This window comes from Mustela putorius, unplaced genomic scaffold, assembly GCF_011764305.1.
Source record: "Mustela putorius furo isolate JIRA1106 unplaced genomic scaffold, ASM1176430v1.1 tig00003869_pilon_pilon_pilon, whole genome shotgun sequence".
Taxonomy (NCBI): Eukaryota; Metazoa; Chordata; class Mammalia; order Carnivora; family Mustelidae; genus Mustela; species Mustela putorius.
The window spans coordinates 248,983-267,944 of NW_025422021.1; the positions used below are offsets into that span (position 1 = coordinate 248,983).

Consider the following 18,962-nt stretch of genomic DNA (forward strand, 5'->3'; position numbering starts at 1 on the left):
GAAAAATTTAGGATAGCTTTAGCTTAAATTACAGAGATAATTTCACATTTTTAAAAAGATTTTATTTATTTATTTGACAGAGAGAGATCACAAGTAGGCAGAGAGGCAGGTAGAGAGAGAGGGGGAAGCAGGCTCCCCATTGAGCGGAGAGCCTGAATGTGGAGCACGATCCCAGGCCCCTGAGACCATGACCTGAGCTGAAGGCAGAGGCTTAACCCTCTGGGCCACCCAGGTGCTCCAATTTCACATTTTTTAATAGATAGACTGGGAAGATAGATGGTTTGTTTTGTTCCTGATAAAAGAGTAAAGGACTTGGAGCAGTTTTGCGCTGGTGTACATATACTCAAGACTGATTTAAATTGGAAGGACATTTATCTGAAGTTACAAAAGTCAGCCAGTCAGAGTCACTGCCCTGAAGAGCAAGAGCATAGCTCACCCCGTCCTTAGGATAAGGTCAAAACTCCTTTAAATGAAATATAAGACCTCATATGACTTGGTCCTTGCTTACAGTTCTCAATACCTCAGTAATGCTGACCTGCTTTCTCAACTACATGCTTTCACATCATTGTTCTCTTCACCTAGAACACTCTGTCTTTTTAAAATTTTCACTGAACTAATTTCCATGTATCAGCTTAAGTACCTCTTTCTTTGTGAAAAGCTGGACTCCCCCAACCTTCATCCTGGCCAACTTGGTCAGGTGCCTTAGTAATATTTTCTTTTCTTTTCTTTTTTCTTTTCCTCCCTCCCTCCCTTTGTCTGTCTGCCTTCCTTCCTTCCTTCCTTCCTTCCTTCCTTCCTTCCTTTCTTTCTTTCTTTTTGGCTGGGTACAGTATACTTTACTGATGGGACATGACAACGTAGGACTCCCGAAGACCCTCCCATTTTTCAGGAGGTCTGGGGTGGAAATGGTGGAGGTTAGGAGATTCTGTGTTTTGGGGATAAGTTGGAGCAGGCACTCCCCAGCAGCTGAGGGCTTCTCTCTTCCTCTTGCTCTCACTGGGATTGGTGGTCTAAGGGGCTCTTACTCCTTGGAGGCCATGTGGACCATTAGGCCCACCATCCAGTTGCTGTAGCCAAATTCATTGTCATACAAGGAAATGAGCTTGACAAAGTGGTCACTGAGAGCAATGCCAGACCTGGCATTGAAGGTGGGAGAGTGGGTGTCACTGTTAACATTGCAGGAGACAACTTGGTCCTCAGTATACCCCAGGATGTATTTGAGGGGGTCCTTTTTGTCTGCTTCACCACCTTCTTCATGTCATTGTATTTGGAAGCTTTGTACAGGTCAGATCCTGTGTGTGTGGCAGGTCAGATCCATTACAGACATGTTGCAGGTGGAGACATGGAAGGCGATGCCAGTGAGCTTCCCATTCAGCTCAGGGATGACCTTGCCTACAGCCTTGGCAGTGCCAAGAAGAAGTAGGGATAATGTTCTGGGCAGCTCCTTGACTGTCATGCCACAGCTTCCCACAACTCTGTCCATGTTCTTCTGGGTGGCAGTGATGGCATGGACAGGGGTTCTGAGTCCTTCCATGATGCCAAAGTTGTCATGGATGACCATGGCCAGAGGATCCAAGCAGTTGGTGGTACAGGAGGAATTGCTGACAGTCTTGAGGGAGCTGTCATACTTCTCATGGTTTATATGTATCAGGAACATGGGGGCATCAGCAGAAGGAGCAGAGATGATGACCCTCTTGGCCCCAACCTTCAGATGAGCCCCAGCCTTCTCCATGGTGGTGAAGACTTCAGTGGACTCTATAACATATTCAGCACCAGCATTATCCCCCGTTTGATGTTCATGGGATCTTGCTCCTAGAAGACGGAGATGAACTTTCCATTGTTGACAAGTTTCCTGTTCTCATCCTTGACTATTCTATGGAATTTGCCATGGGTGGAATCATACAGGACCATGTAGCTGAGGTCAATGAAAGGGTCATTGATGGTGACAAGATCTACTTTGCCAGAGTTAAAAGCAGTCCTGGTAACCAGGTGACCAATATGGCCAAACCTATTCACTCTGACCTTCCCATTGTGTCTTGGGGATGCAGCTGTCACAGCACCAGAAGATGCAGCTGTCTGTCGAAAGGGAGGAGCAGAGAAGCAATATTTTGTTCTTTATGCTCCAGTAGCACTTTGTTCCTACCTCTGTGATAATATTTTATTTTATTTTTTAAGGTTTTATTTATTTATTTATTTATTTATTTATTTGACAGACAGAGATCACAGGTAGGCTGACAGTCAGGCAGAGAGAGAGAGGGAAGCAGGCTCCCTGCTGAGCAGAGAGCCCAATACAGGGCTCAATCTCAGGACCCTGGGATCATGACTTGACCTGAAGGCAGAGGCTTTAACCCACTGAGCCACCCAGGCGCCCCGTGTGATAATATTTTATATACTAAATTGTAATTGACAGTTTACTTGTTCATACTTATAACTAGACTCAGGATAGGAGAGGGCAAATACTACATCCGTCTTAACAGTTGTAGTTCAATACTTGACACAAAGCATGCATCTGATAGACTTTTATTGAATGGATCAATGCATAAATAAGTAAATGTTAATGTGAACCAGTGGTTTTCAAATAGGGATGATTGACTTTGCCTACCAGTGAATATCTGGCAGTATCTGGAGACATTTTGATTGATAAGATTTGGGATGAGTGGTGTTAGGAGACCTAGTGGGTATAAGCCAGAGATGCTGCTAAAAATTGTATAGTGCAGGAGGGTTGGTGCCCCCATAACCAAGGGTTATGTGATTCAAAATATCAATAGTGTCAAGACTGAGAAACTCTGGTGTAAATAACACTGTATTTATTTGTAACAGATTATACTTTCCCCTAAATTATCTTTAGGGGAAAGTAGTGGGAAAAAATGAGTAGCAAAATGTAAATAACTGGGATATTTGGAAGCAGTTCAAAGTGAGGTCCAAGGATAGTGGTTCAGAGCCAAGGTCATGGAGAGCAACGGAAGCCAGTCTTCTGGTGTTACTGGTGTGTAGTGTGTGGTGGATGAGTAAAGGAGGTCAAAATGCTCACGTTTAGATGTGCTCCCCAGTGTATGTATAATTCTCTTCTTATTCCCTCCAGTTATTGCTCTTTTGTGTTACCTTAAGTTCTTTCTACTTTCCATAAAATAACTGCCACTCAGTTGTGGAGTTTATAAAATATATATTGTCTTTAAACATTCTAGATTTTTATACTGAGGAGGAAAACTGAAAGTGAATAGATCATAATTTGTGGGAGAAAGATGCACAGAGAACCTGAAGTGATTTCAACAGAGGGCTAAAGAAAACATTGTCTTTCTGCCTGTCTTCTTAGAAACAGGGACACATTATTTCATACAATCTGTATAGCATCTTTCTTTGATCATGTTTTATTTATTGTTAAGCATAGTTAGACCATTGTTTCTATATATATCTGAAATATATTTAAATTTAAATCAAACTGGCCTTCAAAATCATATACAGTATAAAAAATGGAACCAATTAAGAAATAAGAAAATGTTTGGAGTATTAGGTAAGGACAAATGATATTTAACTGGATCTGTAATTTATGGTCTATCATTCTGATTAATAACCAGATGTACTGTATCTATGGAAACAAAGAGAAAAATGATTTCTGCTTCCAACAAGTGTACAAAGATGAGAAATATTGTGCTTCTTTGAATAATCAGCACAGATGTTGCTCTCCTTGTTAACCTTGTGTTATTATCTATTTTACCATGACAAAAGCTAAGTCATGTGGGTGGAAATCAAAAGGTGTAAGATTAAGAAAATGGATGAATGTTGCCTTAAAGAAAGTTATATGTTATCAACTAATATGGAATTCTGAATTGCTTTTTGAATTAGGAAATAAAAATGTTCAAACTTAAATGGTTTCTAAGTGAATTCTGCAATTTGACTCATGTATATGACCACTATATCTAAGCTTTATAGGCAAATTTTAATGGAAAATTTCTAAGATTAAGAACATTGAAAAATAAAAATTAACCAGGGGCACCTAGGTGGCTCAGTTGGTTAAGCATCTGACTCTTGATTTTGGCTCAAGTCATGATAGTCATGATCATAGGGTCGTGAGATCAAGTCCTGTGTTGGGCTCTGTGCTTGGTGTAGAGCCTACTTAAGATTCTCTTTCTGTCTCTTTCTCTGCCTCTCCTCCTCCCCCTTTGCTCTCTTGCCCTCTCCCTCTCTCTTAAAAAAAAAAAAGAATAAAAGTTAACCCAACAGGGAAGAGACTCCTAAACCACATTTCATAAACATAACACACGATTAATTTTTTTAAATTAAATTAAAAAATTTTTTTTACATTTCTTTTCAGTGTAACAGAATTCATTGTTTATGCACCACACCCAGTGCTCCATGCAATATGTGCCCTCCATAAAACCCACCACCAGGCTCCCCAACCTCCCACCCCTCCTCCCTTTCAAAACCCTCAGATTGTTTTTCAGAGTCCATAGTCTCTCACGGTTCATCTCCCCCTCCAATTTCCCTCAACTCCCTTCTCTCCATCTCCCCATGTTATTCGTTATGTTCCACAAATAAGTGAAACCATATGATAATTGACTCTCTCTGCCTGATTTATTTCACTCAGCATAATCTCTTCCAGTCCCATCCATGTTGATACAAAAGTTGGGTATTCATCCTTTCTGATGGAGGCAAAATACTCCAAAGTGTATATGGACCACATCTTCCTTATCCATTCGTCTGTTGAAGGGCATCTTGGTTCTTTCCACTTTTGGTGACTGTGGCCATTGCTGCTATGAGCATTGGGGTACATATGGCTCTTCTTTTCACTACGTCTGTATCTTTGGGGTAAATACCCCGTAATGCAATTGCAGGGTCATAGTGAAGCTCTACTTTTAATTTCTTAAGGAATCTCCACACTGTTCTCCAAATTGGCTGTACCAACTTGCATTTTCACCAACAGTGTAAGAAGGCTCCCCTTTCTCCACATCCTCTCCAACACATGTTGTTTCCTGTCTTGCTAATTTTGGCCATTCTAACTGGTGTAAAGTGGTATCTCAATGTGGTTTTAATTTGAATCTCCCTGATGGCTAGTGATGATGAACACTTTTTCATGTGTCTGATAGCCATTTGTATGTCTTCATTGGAGAAGTGTCTGTTCATGACTTCTGCCCATTTTTTGACATGGTTATCTTTTTTGTGTGTGTTGAGTTTAAGAAGTTCTTTATAGATTCTGGATATCAACCTTTTGTCTGTACTGTCATTTGCAAATATCTTCTCCCATTCCGTGGGTTGCCTCTTTGTTTTCTTGACTATTTCCTTTGCTGTGCAGAAGCTTTTGATCTTGATGAAGTCCCAAAAGTTCATTTTCACTTTTGTTTCCTTTGCCTTTGGAGACATATCTTGAAAGAAGTTGCTGTGGCTCATAGAGAAGAGGTTACTGCCTATGTTCTCGGCTATGAATCTGATGGATTGCTGTCTCACATTGAGGTCTTTTATCCATTTTGAGTTTATCTTTGTGTACGGTGTAAGAGAATGGTTGTGTTTCTTTCTTCTATGTATAGCTGCCCAATTTTCCCAGCACCATTTATTGAAGAGACTGTCTTTTTTCCACTGTATATTTTTGCCTGCTTTGTCGAAGATTATTTGACTAGAGTTGAGGGTCCGTATCTGGGCTCTCTACTCTGTTCCACTACACCATTAATTTTAAATGGGATGTCCTATTGGCCATGTTGATATGAATCTGGTTTTCATCAGGATAACTTATTGCTATGTAGCTTGACGAGATTTCTTGGAAGATATCATTACTTCCCAGGTGATTTTCACCAGATATTAAGGATTAAATGGGTTATATATAAGAGTTAGATCTGAAATGCAATTCCTATCACCGTCATATCCACCTCTTAAGTTAAAAGATTGTTGTATTATCTGTTTAAGTTTAAAAGTTTAGAATTTATTTTCTATAGTTTTTCAAAAAATTAAGTTGAATAGACCTCCCATCTATTTGATTTTGTTTTAAGTATTTTGTATTTTTATAGAACTAACTAAAAGGGCAAAGCCTTTCTCATTTCACCATTCCAAGTAGATTGAATCTGTTCTGTTTGTATAGTTAATGATTGGGCTAAGCTCTCCTCCTTGGCTCAAGAGGGTTTAAGAAACGTGTTCTCCTGGGTGAAAAGAGATGAGAACCAATACTTGGTGCAGCTAGACAGGTGGCTCAACCGGCTCCCTGCTAAAAGGTGGGCTGATACTACAACCACCAACAGGATACTGGCACAAGACTCCCATCCCTCTAGCTGGGCAGGGAGGTGCTGAGGGATGAGTTCACTCTGGAGAAGTCTGACTCCACCCTGGCACACCCTATTGATGTCCTTTTAGATGGTAAGCACTGCATAGCCACCTAACACATCAGTGGCTTAAGAAGAGTAAAAGCTACCGTTTTCCTCTCTAATACACATTTTTTTCACACACAACTCACAATATCCCAGCTAAGAGAGTATTCTTAATTTCTTTTTAAAGACAAGGAAGCAATTTGCCCAAAGTCAAACAGATCATCAGTGGTGAAGCTACAATTCAAATGAAGTCTCTCCAAATCTAACACTGCTGTATTCTCTTTGGCAACTCCTTCTGGCTCCTTGCAAGTTCTCTGAAGTTGCCTTTCTAACTAAAAGAGAAAGTAGCAACAATCAACTTTCCATTCTGGATCACTTAACATCTTTGTTTTCTAATCAGGCAATCACATGTTAAAGGATTTAATGGTACTCAAGAATCTCTTACTTGGAATCTTAATCCAATTCTATTGTTAACGTTGAATCCTAAGCTTTAGATAATTTCAATTTTGGCTTTTTCTGTAGACAAAAATCATCACCATAATCTGTTATCTTATATACGCATTTTGTGGAACACTTCATGGGTGATTTTTAAATGCCTGCTCTGAAACATTGCATGATGAAGGCAAATACCACCACTGATTGGGAACATAGCAGAGCAGGAATACATTACTAGTTTTTGATGTCATTAATGTCAAATTAAAATTGCAAGTTAAATAGGCAAAGAAGACTTTTCCTCAAGACTATGGTAATAAGGAAAAGAGTTTGAATTCAACTTCAATGAAACAGAAGGCTTGAGAATTTGTAAGAACTGGGATGGGGGCAGAAATCATATACCCACTGTATCTGTTAACTGGCCTAATCCAACGAAAAAGTAAACTTTCTCATATCTTCAAGACAGGAGGAAGTTTTACAACTTGGAGCAAGGCATCCCTTAAAGTTAGTTTCCAATTTTTCCACAGAGACTGGGAGACAGGAATGCTATCTTCCCTGACGAACACATCTGCATTATTACAAGCTATTCCTCTGCCAAGATGGCATCCTCTCATTTCTTTTGTCCATGTATTCAACTCATTCTTGATCATTCCTCAGTGTTCCAGACCCCTGCAAACTTTCCTATTTCTGTAGTACTTTCAATGTTATTTGAAAATTTCACTTTTACTATGTTATTATTTGGTGCTGCATCTGTCCCCTTTGTTAGACATGAGTTCTTTGGAGGCAGGAACTATATATTAATGACCAACTATATCTTACGTGGTAAAAAGCATGTAGCAGGCACTCAGTAGCTTTTCTCTAAATGATATAGACTAATTTTCATATCATTTTTAAGAGAATACTCACATTTTCATGCCAACTGACATAACTTTGAAGATTCCTGCCTAGTTCTTTGTTTTATATTTTTGATTTTTAAAAAGTCCATCTAACTAGACAATTGGATCCTTGCCACTAGGAAAGCCTGCAGATTAAAATCTTGGGGTGTGAACTTTGGGTTTGAGTGGTAGGAACAATCGGGTAATTTGCTTTATTTACTATTAGGCTAAACAACTTAAAACTATTACATAAAAAACCTATTTGCTTTGATACATCATTCAATATTTCCTCATTGTCATTTCTGGTTTTACCTGGAGCAATTGAAGAGCTTGCTTTAAAATTATAGTTAGAAAATTTTAAGTACTGAGGGTTAGGATGTCAACATACATTTTTGAGTAACACAATTTAATCCATGAGGGATTTGGGGAGATATAGTGAAGCAATAAAATCATATTGCTTATAGTCAGCCATTAATGAAATAAAGTGCTGATGGCATCAGTAGGAATAAAAAGGTTTGCCAGACATTTCCTCATTACTTGCTCTTCTCATGGAATTAATGCCCAAAGTCATCTTTTTTTATCTTAATTATACATTTATATCAATTTATTATAAAAATTTATATGAAAGTAATTAAAAACTCTTTCCAAATTTTAAAAAATTTCATTTGAATTCCACAGAGTTAACATTACAGTGTTATATTACTTTCAGGTATACAATATAGTGATTCAACAATTCTATGTATTACTCAGGGATTGTCATGAAAAGTGTATTCATAATCCCCTTTATCTTTTCCACCCATCCCCCAACCACCCTCCCTCTGGTAACCACTGGTTTGTTCTTTATAGTTAAGCATCTGTTTTTTTGTTTGCTTCTTTATCTTGGTTCATTTGTTTTGTTTTTTAAATTCCACATGAGTGAAATCATATCATATTTGTCTTTCTCTATTTCACTTAGCTTGATACCCTTTAAATTTATCCATGTTGCTGTAAACAGCAAGATTTTTTTTTTTTTATGGCTGAGCAATAGTCCAATGAATATATACCACTTCTTTTCATCTATTGATAGAAATCTGGATTACTCCCATAAGTTGGCTGTTGTAAATAATGTTGCTATAGCTATAAGAGTACATATATCTTTTCGAATTAATGTTTCATATTCTTCGGTAAGTACTTAGTAGTGTGACTACTGGATCATGTGGAAATTCTATTTTTAAATTTTGAGGAACCTCCCTATTTTCCACAATGTCTGTACCAGTTTGCATTCCCACCAACAGAGCATGAGGATTCCTTTCTCTCCACATCCTCACCAACACTTGTTTCTTGTGTTTTTTACTTTAGCCATTCTGACTGATGTGAGGTGATATCTCATCATGGTTTTGATTTGCATTTCTTTGATGATGAGTGATTTTTTTAATTGCTGATGTAATTGAAATGTTCAAGTCCCCTACTATTAGTGTATTACTATCAGTTACTTCTGTTGTGTTGCTAATAGCTCCTTCATATATTTGGATGCAGGTTAAGTGTCTAAATATTTACAACTGTTATATATTCTTGTTGGATTGTTCTCTCTCTCTCTCTTTTTCTTAAGATTTTATTTATTTATTTGGCAGACAGAGATCACAAGTAGGTAGAGAGGCAGGCAGAGAGAGAAGGGAAAGCAGGCTCCCTGCTGAGCAGAGAGCCCAATGCAGGACTCGATCCCAGGACCCCGGGATCATGACCTGAGCTGAAGGCAGAGGCCTCAACCCACGGAGCCACCCAGGCACCCCTGGATTGTTCTCTTTATGACTATGTAGTATGCTTCTTTGTCTCATTATAGTCTTTGTTTTAAAGTTTATTTCGTCTGATATAAGTATTTCTATTCCAGCTTTCTTTTCACTTCTGTTTACATTATAAATGTTTTTCCATCCTTTCACTTTCAGTCTGCATGTGTCATTAGGTTGGAATCTTTTAGAGACAGTATATAGATAGGTCTTGTTTTTTTATTTTTATGTCATCCCATGTCTTTTGGTTGGAGCATTTAGTCCAATTACATTCAAAGTAATTATTGATAGGTATGTATTTATTGCCATTTTGTTACTTATCTTGTGATTGTTTTTGAGTTCTTCTTTATTCCTTGCTTCTCTTGCTCTCATCCCTCATAGTTTGCTGGCTTTCTTTAGTGATATACTTGGATTCCTTTTGTTTATTTTTTGCATCTCAATTACCTGTTTTCTGATTTGTGGTTACCACTGGTTTACATACAACATCTTGTGCATACAACAGTCTATATTAATTGATGGTTAGGGCTAAAGTTTGCATCCATTACTTATTCCTCTCCCCATATTTTACATCCTTTTGTAAATACCTTGACTGATTTTTGTAGATATACTTAATGTTACTGTTTTTGTGCTTTTTACTTTTTTTACTCCCAATTATGGTCTTTCCTTTCCACTCAGAGTCCCTTTTAACATTTCTTATAGGGCTGGTTTAGTGGTCATGAATTTCTGTAACTTTTGTTTGTTTGGGGACACTCTATTTCACTTTTTATTCTGAATGATAGTTTTACTGGATAGAGTATTCTTGGTTGCAGGTTATTTTTCTTTCAGCACTTTGAATATATCATGCCAGTGCATTCTGGTTTCTGCTAAAAAATCAGCTAATAGCCTTATGGGGTTTCCCTTGTATGTATTTTCTCTTACTGCTTTTACAATTCTCAATCACTACTTCTTGCCATTTGAATTACTATTTGTCTTGGTATGGACCTCCTTGGGTTGATTTTATTGGGTGCTCTCTGTGCCTTCTAGATCTAGATTTCCGTGTACATCCCAAGATTCAGGAGATTTTCAGCTATTTTTTTTTCAATAAATGTTCTGCCCACTTTTCTCTCTCCTCCACTTCTGGGATCCTTATAATGCAAATGTAAGTATGCTTGATGGTGTTGCTGAAGTTCCCTTGTTCCTTTAATCTATTTTCATTTATTGTTTTTTTTCTCTCTCCTGTTCAGCTTGATTATTTTCCATTATTTTCTCTTCCAGGTTGCTAATCCATTCTTCTGCTTCTTTTAGTCTATAATTTATTTCCTCTGTGTATTACTAACTTCAGTTATTGAGTTATTCAGCTTGATTAATTATTTTTTATATTTTATGTCTCTTTGTTAAGGGTCTCAGTGAAGTCTTTCATAGTTCTCTTGCTGTGATTTTGTCCTGTTATTTCAGTTGGGACATATTCCTCTACCTCCTCATTTTGTCTCTCTGTGAATGTTTATATAAGTTAAGAAACTCAGGTATGTCTCCTTCTCTTAAAAGCTCTGGCCTTATGAGGAAGAAGTTCTGTAGTGCCCTGCACAGTGCAATGTTACCTGTTCACCAGAGATTGGTGTTTCATGAGTATGTCCTATATGTGTTGTATGTGCCCTACTGTTGTGGTTCAGGTGTTTTTGCCTTCAGACCAGTTGTCTGAAATGGCTCTCTTTGTTTCTTGTGGGCAGGGTTTTGTCCCTGTGCTGTTACTGGGCCAGTATGGTACTGCCTTGGGCTTGAGTTGAGTCAGACCAGGCATTTGCCATAGATGCAGTAGCACCAAACTTCAGGTGCTTTCCTGGTGTTGTCCTTTGAGAAGCTTTCATTGGTGGGCAAGACCCACAGTCAGACTAGATGTCTGTCCCAACCCACTGCTGGGTCTGCAATCAGACTGGAATGTGTGGTTATCTTCCCTTCTCCCTGGGTCAAGAGTCACTTTGGAGTGATGTTGGCCCCTGTTGACACTGCCAGGCTTGTGGCACTGTTTTGGAAGAGCTTCAGCCAAGGACATATCAAGGGGGCTGTAGGAGTCTGTAGGAAACACACAGCAAGACATATTGTGCCAGCAAGGTTCACAGGAGGGGACCTGCAGCCACCTGAGAAAATCCTAGGTGAGGGCTGCTGGATTGGAGGGAGTAGGTCCCTAGAAGAATGTATGGTTGGAGGCACACAATTAGGAAGCTAAGTAGAGAGTGTAGGTACTGCACTGGTTTCTGCAGGTGTCTGGGTATGTTGGCTGGGAAGCAGAGACAAGAAATAGCACCTGACATCTCTTTTGTTCTTGGAGAAATCTCCCAAGTAATTCTGTCCCTCCAGCACATGCTCTGAGATTAGTAAATACATCTCCTTCCCATATACCCCAAATATTTTTCAAATTGCTGCTTCTATGCTTTATCTCAGTAGGGCTATTTGTTATGCTGCCTCCTTAAGGGCAGGGACTTGATTTTCTCTCACTCTCCTAGCTGTCCCAGAACTGAGTCTGCTGATTTGTTAAAGTTTTAGGTGTTAATACCCACTGATTACAAAAACTAACCAACTTAGGCCTTTCTGGTTTTTAAAGCCAAATGTTATGGGGATTCATCTTCCCCATGCCTAGGATACCTGGTTTAGGGGGTTGTTTCTTTCTTTTCTTTGTGCCCACCATGTCCTTCCTTTCTGTAGATAGTTGTATGTGTCAGTTTGGCTTTAGATGATGTCTCCGCCCTTCCTACCCTCTCCAGTGTGGCTCTTCTCTACATTTAGCTGTGGAGAGTTTGTTCTGCCTGTTTTGGAGTCATTTTTCCTAGATTGTTTACACTGATGTGGAGATTATCTAGTGGTAACAGTGGGACAAGGTGAGCTTAGGATCTTTCTACTCTGTCATCTTCCCAAGAAGTCTCTCATCTCAACTTTTTTGAATATACCATATGCTTGTATCCAGGTATGAAAGGAAACAGTCATCCTTTTCTTCTCACATTTGCTCTCCTTTCAGACTTAGGCCAGAATGACATTCTAAGTAACTATCTACACTGACAGTCCTTACCTGACCTCCATGCTACTACTAACTATGTCACTTAAGGGACAATTAAAAATGTTTGTGATCCTTTGCAGAGGCATTTTCATTAGCTAAGTTACTGACTAATTTTTAGAAGTTTGTCTCCTTACTTCACTAAGATTTTTTTTTTTTTTCACTAAGCTCTCCTGGAGGGCAGTAACTCAATCCTATAGCAATGTGCCTAACTCATTTACTGAAAATTCACTAGGTGTCTGGCACTATTCTAAGGGAATTCTATCTCATTTTACAGATGAGCCAATGAAAAAGCATTTATTAAATCCATAGTAGGATGCTTATTTTAATATACATTAGGTTCCCTGTTTCCCCCTTATATGCCAATCAAGTTAGGATTAAGTGTCCATGATCTCACAAAACAGTTTTCAGGTTATTTAGTTCATTCAAAGTAAACAAACAAATAAATAAAAATATTAAAATTAAAAAATTCCCTTTTTGTGATTAACTTTTAGGAAAAGGAAAGTGAATTAATTCCATTGCCTAGAATTTGATCTTAGTAATTGTACTTTGAGGTCTGAACAGAATTTTATGTTTCATTTTGTTTTTTATTATATACAACATTACAAAGTAGTACTTTGTTGATGCAAAAAATGGTAATAGGAGAGTTAAAGACACTGATCATATTTCCTTCAACTCTTCCTCCAGTCCTAAAATAACCCATGTTAACATGCCACTGTCTACACTTCCTTTCTGAGCTCACAATAAAAATAAATACAAATATATAATGTATAATATATATACAAATATATAATGTATATATTGTATTTGTATATATAATGTAAAATATATACAAATATATAATGTATATATAAAAATATATACATTTGCATAATTTGCTGTTTTCCCTGAAAAGAAATATCATTTCTTTAATTATATACATAAAGATCTAATTTATTTTTAAAATTGCAGCATAATTTCTATTGTATAAATGCACAGATCAAGTGTTCCTTTATTGATGAGCATTAAGATTGTTTACAACCCCCCTGGTTTCTTTGTTGTAAATAATAAGCTTATGAAAAGTAAGCCTGCTGGTCAAAGTTCATGTATATTTTAAAATAGATCTTGTCAGATTCCAATATGCAAACTACACTCATTTAAACCTGTAAATGTAGACTTTTCTTTTTGAAATCAGACAGTATTGTCTTTTTGATATGTTGGAAGTGTTTAAGTCTCCTATAATCAGAATAAAATCATAAGAAGCTCAGATAAGCTTGACAGATATACAGACTATAAAAGAGGATCCTTAAACTTGCTTTCTCTTTTATTCCAAAGAACGGGCAGGGGTTCAGAAGAAAATCGATCCAGGTTATGCTTTGTTATGAGGTATTCATGACTTAGGTTAGCTTATGACCTTAGGCTCCTTCTAGATGGTTCAGAAAATTAGGCAAAAAAAAAAAAAAAAAGTTTTTTTCTTTTTTATGGTCTCTGTGCAAGATACTTTTATTTTAATTAAATTATTCCTCATTCTTATTTACTGAGAAGGTGAACATCAAACTCTCTAGCAATTCTGTAGATTGTTGAGTGTAATTTTGAGACTATCTTACACAATGGACCTGTTGTCATATTCAGACAATCCCTATCATAACGTTTGACCCCTTCAAGTCTTGTCTTAGTTATTCCACAAAATGACAGTACGCCAGACAATATGACTATTTATCTTTTACTGATTCTAAGTACTTCCATGTCAAAGATAATACATGAGACATTTGGCTGTCCAAGCTCTACATTTGGGGAAGAGAGTCTCTTAATTTAACCAGACTCTATGTTAACTGACAAATCTGCACATTCAGGATGGGACAGAAAGTTTATTTTAATTAATTCTTAATTTTGTAACAACATAAATAACAGAACTCTTATTGCAGAATGGTGACACACAGAACTGAAGCTGAAACTCAGCTTCACCTTGTAGGAGTTGGTAGACTTGGCCAAGTTATTTGTTTCCCCCAAGATTTAGTTTATTCATGTATAAAATTTGGCTATAATACCAATCTTTCAGAGTGATATGAAAAATAAATCAGGTTGCAAAAAAAAGAAAAGATAAACTATATCAAAATTAAAAACTTTAAACTTCATAGTCTATAGTGGGACAAAATAACCCATGGATGGGAGAAAATGTTGCAAATAATATACCTGATAGAAGATTAATAACCAGAATATATACAGAACACTTACAACACAACAATAAGACAGAAAACTCAATTAAAAATGAGAAAAGTACTTGAATAGAGAATTTTTCAAAGATATACAAATTACCAATAGACAGATGAAAAGATGCTCAACAGCACTAATCACTACTGAAATTCAAACCCAAACCACAAAACAACTGATGTCGTCTCATACTCATTAGGATGGCTAGTATAAGAAAAAAAATCCATAGAATAAAAGATGTTGGTAAGAATATGGAAAAATTGGAATCCTTGTGTCTGATTGTGGGAATGTAAAATAGTGTATCTGTTATGAAAAAAAAAGTATGATAGTTCCTCAAAAAATGTAAATTAGAACTCTCATTGGATTCAGTAATTACACTGCTGTGTATATATCCAAAAGCAGGATCCTGAAGAGATAATTTGTACACTCATACTTATAGTAGCATTATTTGTAGTTGCCAAAAGGCAAAAATAAGTATCCATCAATGGATGAATAGATAAATAAATAAAATTTGGGACACACACACACATACACACACACACACACAGGAATATTATTCAGCTTTAAAAAAGAAGGAAATTTTGACCCGTGCTACAATGTGGATGAATCTTAAGGATATTTCACTGAGTGAAATTAGTTGGTCACAAAAAGACAAATACTCTTATCATTCCACTTTATGAGTTATCTAGAGTAGTCAAATTCATACAAAAAGTAGAAAGGTGACTGTCAAGGGCTTGGGGAAAGGGAAAGGAAGAAGTTCTTGTTTAATAGGTATAGAGATTCAGTTTTGTTAAATGAAAAGAATTCTGTAGATGGATGGTGGTAATGGCAGCTTAGGAACATGAATGTACTTAATGCCACTGAACTGTACACATAACAATATTTAAGATAGCAAATTTTATATTATGTACATTTTACCACAATTTAAGAAAAGACTTTGTAAAAAGTATTTTACCACAATTTTTAAAAAATGAATAATGTATGTTCAGAAACTGGTATGGTTTCTAGTTACAGTAGGTGATCAGTAAATAGCTATTACTAACAACAGTGTTTATCTCACTGGGTTTCTACTTTTTTCTGGCTTCTTTTATCTGTAATTTATAAAAGACTTTCAAACATACAGAAAAGGTGAAATAGCATAATAGGCACCTGTATATCCTTAACCAGGATTCAATGAAGTTAAATGGGAATGTGTTCCACTTACTTAAATAATACTATGCTAAGTCTGTTTTACGAGAAACTTTTTTGAAACACATTTTTAAAAAATTTTATTTATTTATCTGGCAGAGAGGTTGGGGGGAAGGGAACTCAAGCAAGGGGAGTGGAAGAAGGAGAGGGAGAAGCAGGTTTCCTGCTGACACAGAGCCCAATGTGGCTTGACCCCAGGACCCTGGGATCATGACCTGAGCCAAAGGCATAGGCTTAACAACTAAGCCACCCAGATGCTCCTAGAAACATCTCATAAGAAGTGTTCTTAAGTAGTTCAGTGTAAGTATTACAGAATTGGTGTGTCTTTCACTAAACGAAATTAACATTGTGCTGAATGCAAATTTCAATTATCTTATTAGAATCATCTCATAAGATGTGTTCTTAAGCACTTCATTATATGTTTTACAGATGTATATATCTTCTCCTCACTCTAATAATACTATGTATGCATATTTGTATATATGTTTTTGTATCTATTTGATTTATATATTATTAGAATTTATATATAAAAATACTTTTATATATTTTATATAATTTTATACATATTTATACACATTACATATATAATTTTTATATAACTTTATATGCAAAATATATTTTTACTGAACCATTAAAATAACTTGCAGAAATCATCACACTTAACTAAATATTCTAGCATGCATTTCTTAAAAATAAGAACAAACTTCCACATAATTACAATACCATTATAACTAAGAAAATAAATAACTATACCCTAATATCATATATTATTTACTTATATACAAATATCTTTTTTTTTTAAGATTTTATTTGCTTATTTGACAGAGAGAGAGAGATCACAAGTAGGCAGAGAAGCAGACAGAGAGAGAGGGGGAAGCAGGCTCCCTGCTGAGCAGAGAGCCCGATGCGGAGCTTGATCCCAGGACCCTGAGATCGTGACCTGAGCCAAAGAGCAGAGGCTTAACCCACTGAGCCACCCAGGTGCCCTGACTTATATACAAATATCTTAAGGGGTCTCCAAAGTATCTTTCATAGATGATTTTCAAACCAGGATATACTTAAGACTGAAGGACTGTGTTTGGTTGTTATGTCTCTAGAGTCTATTCCTAGTTTAGTCACAACTCTCCATGTTTGTTTTTCCCCAAGACATTGGTTTTTTGAAGAGAAAGCACTGCTTTGAGAAATATCATATATTTTGGATTTAAAAGTAAAGAAGACTTCCTTATGACACAATTCAGTAAGTTTTCCTATGTCCTCTATTTCTATAAAGCTGGAAGTTAGGTCTAAAGTCTTGAGGAGATTCAGATGAGATTTTTTAAAAATAACTTTATTGGGATATCTTTGACATATATAGATTTTATATTTAAGGTGTACAGTTTTATGTTTTGGTATATGTATACACTGTGGAAAGATCATCACAATCAAACTAAACAATATTCATCACCTCTACATAGTTACTATTGTGTGTGTATATGTGTGTGTGTTGAGAAAATTTAAGATCTACCCTCTTAGTAAATTTCAAGTATAGATGAAGCATTTTTGGCAGGAATACCTCACCAGTGTTGACTTTATATTAGTTCCCACAAGGCACATAAGACAGGTTGCCCTTCCAAGAGTTTGCTTAGGAAGCCCTGTGTTGTAAAGGCTGTCATGTAATTGCCAAGCAAACTACGGAATAATGGGTGGGCTGAGCCTGCTCCTGACCAGCCTTACCCCAGGAGGCTTTAACATTTTTTGATCTTTGATTAAATCAGTATTTCATTGAGAATTTAAAAATGGCCATGAGTTAGACTTCCTCCAAAAAGGCAAGTTAGATATTTAAAATCTTTTTTTTTTTTTTTTAATTATCAGTTTTCAGAGTGAAGACTGGATGTAGTTGTCTCCTCCAGTGGTGACATATAAGATTTGTTATTCACTTCTAAAATACCATATGGACTGTATCAATGTTTAGCAATGATTTTATAATGAAGTAAACAATTTCTTAGCAGGTCCTGGGCTAGTATTTTGCTATATTTATCTAAATAATTATCATATGGTTTCACTTATTTGTGGAGCATAACAAAAAGCATAGAGGACATGGGGAGTTAGAGAGAATGGGGTTGGGGTAAATTGGAAGGGGAGGTGAATCATGAGAGACTATGGACTCTGAAAAACAATCTGAGGGGTTTGAAGTGGCGGGGGTGGGTGGGAGGTCGGGGTACCAGGTGGTGAGTATTATAGAGGGCACAGATTGCATGGAGCACTGGGTGTGGTGAAAAAATAATTATACTGTTATGCTGAAAATAAATAAATGAAAAAAAAATTGGGTTACAGTCATTAGGCTTTAAGGTAACAAACCTTCAACGCTGATGAGAAGGAGGCCGGCTGTTTAAATTAAAAGAGGTTTAAACAACCTTCTTCTCTCACCTTTCTCCCTTACCAGATCCCTCCAGAGCTGCATTACTCAAGTGTTCTCTTTGGCCAAGAGAAGAGGAAAGATTATTGGGTGAATCTCTCTCTCACTCTCTTTAGGGGAAGCTCTTTCTTCCCATTTCTTCCATCTTACCTGTTTGTACAAAAAGGCCTTCTTAAAAGCACCTAAATACGCCCGGGAAGACATCTTGCAGACTTACATTCTTTCAACAATAAAGAGTTACCGAGCAGTTGCTGAAAGTCAGGCACAGTGTCAGTTCCTGAATCCATGGACAGATAAAAATAATTGTCTCTGCCTTTTAGGAGCTTATGGTGCATTCTGTAATTATCTTTCCGATAGAAGTCAGATCATGCCTCAGGTATAAGAGAAATGGTGATCTGTGAATGATCATGAGGTCTTACAAAGATGACAATTAGCTTTTCTTAGGAAGTGAACATAGAAAAAGGTCAATTTTAAAAAGGACATTTTCTGGATAATGAGATAAGGTTGAGCTGTTGCTAGGTTGTGGATTTAGATTCCGCTGGCATAAGGGAACTGATTTTCTTCCCAATAATTTGCTTTTACACTGGAGACCTGCAAATTGCTCAAGCTTTGTTGCTACTCTCAGAAATCAATTTTACTGCTGGAATTTAAAACATTTTCTATGATAATATTATTTTAAAAAATATATATTTAAGATATATATTGCATATATGTATTTTTAAAATATTAGTTTTTAAATGTAAGTTTATTGTATAACTCAGTAGTTAGCACATTCTCTTGCTGTAATGTAATACAGAAGTATCA

The 18,962-nt window shown here is 36.7% G+C and overlaps 1 pseudogene; it reads right to left on the bottom strand.

Moving 5' to 3' along the window:
- Positions 1-1,021: 1,021 nt before the first annotated feature.
- Positions 1,022-18,362, bottom strand: LOC101694570 (annotated as a pseudogene).
- Between the last annotated feature and the right edge of the window lie 600 nt (positions 18,363-18,962).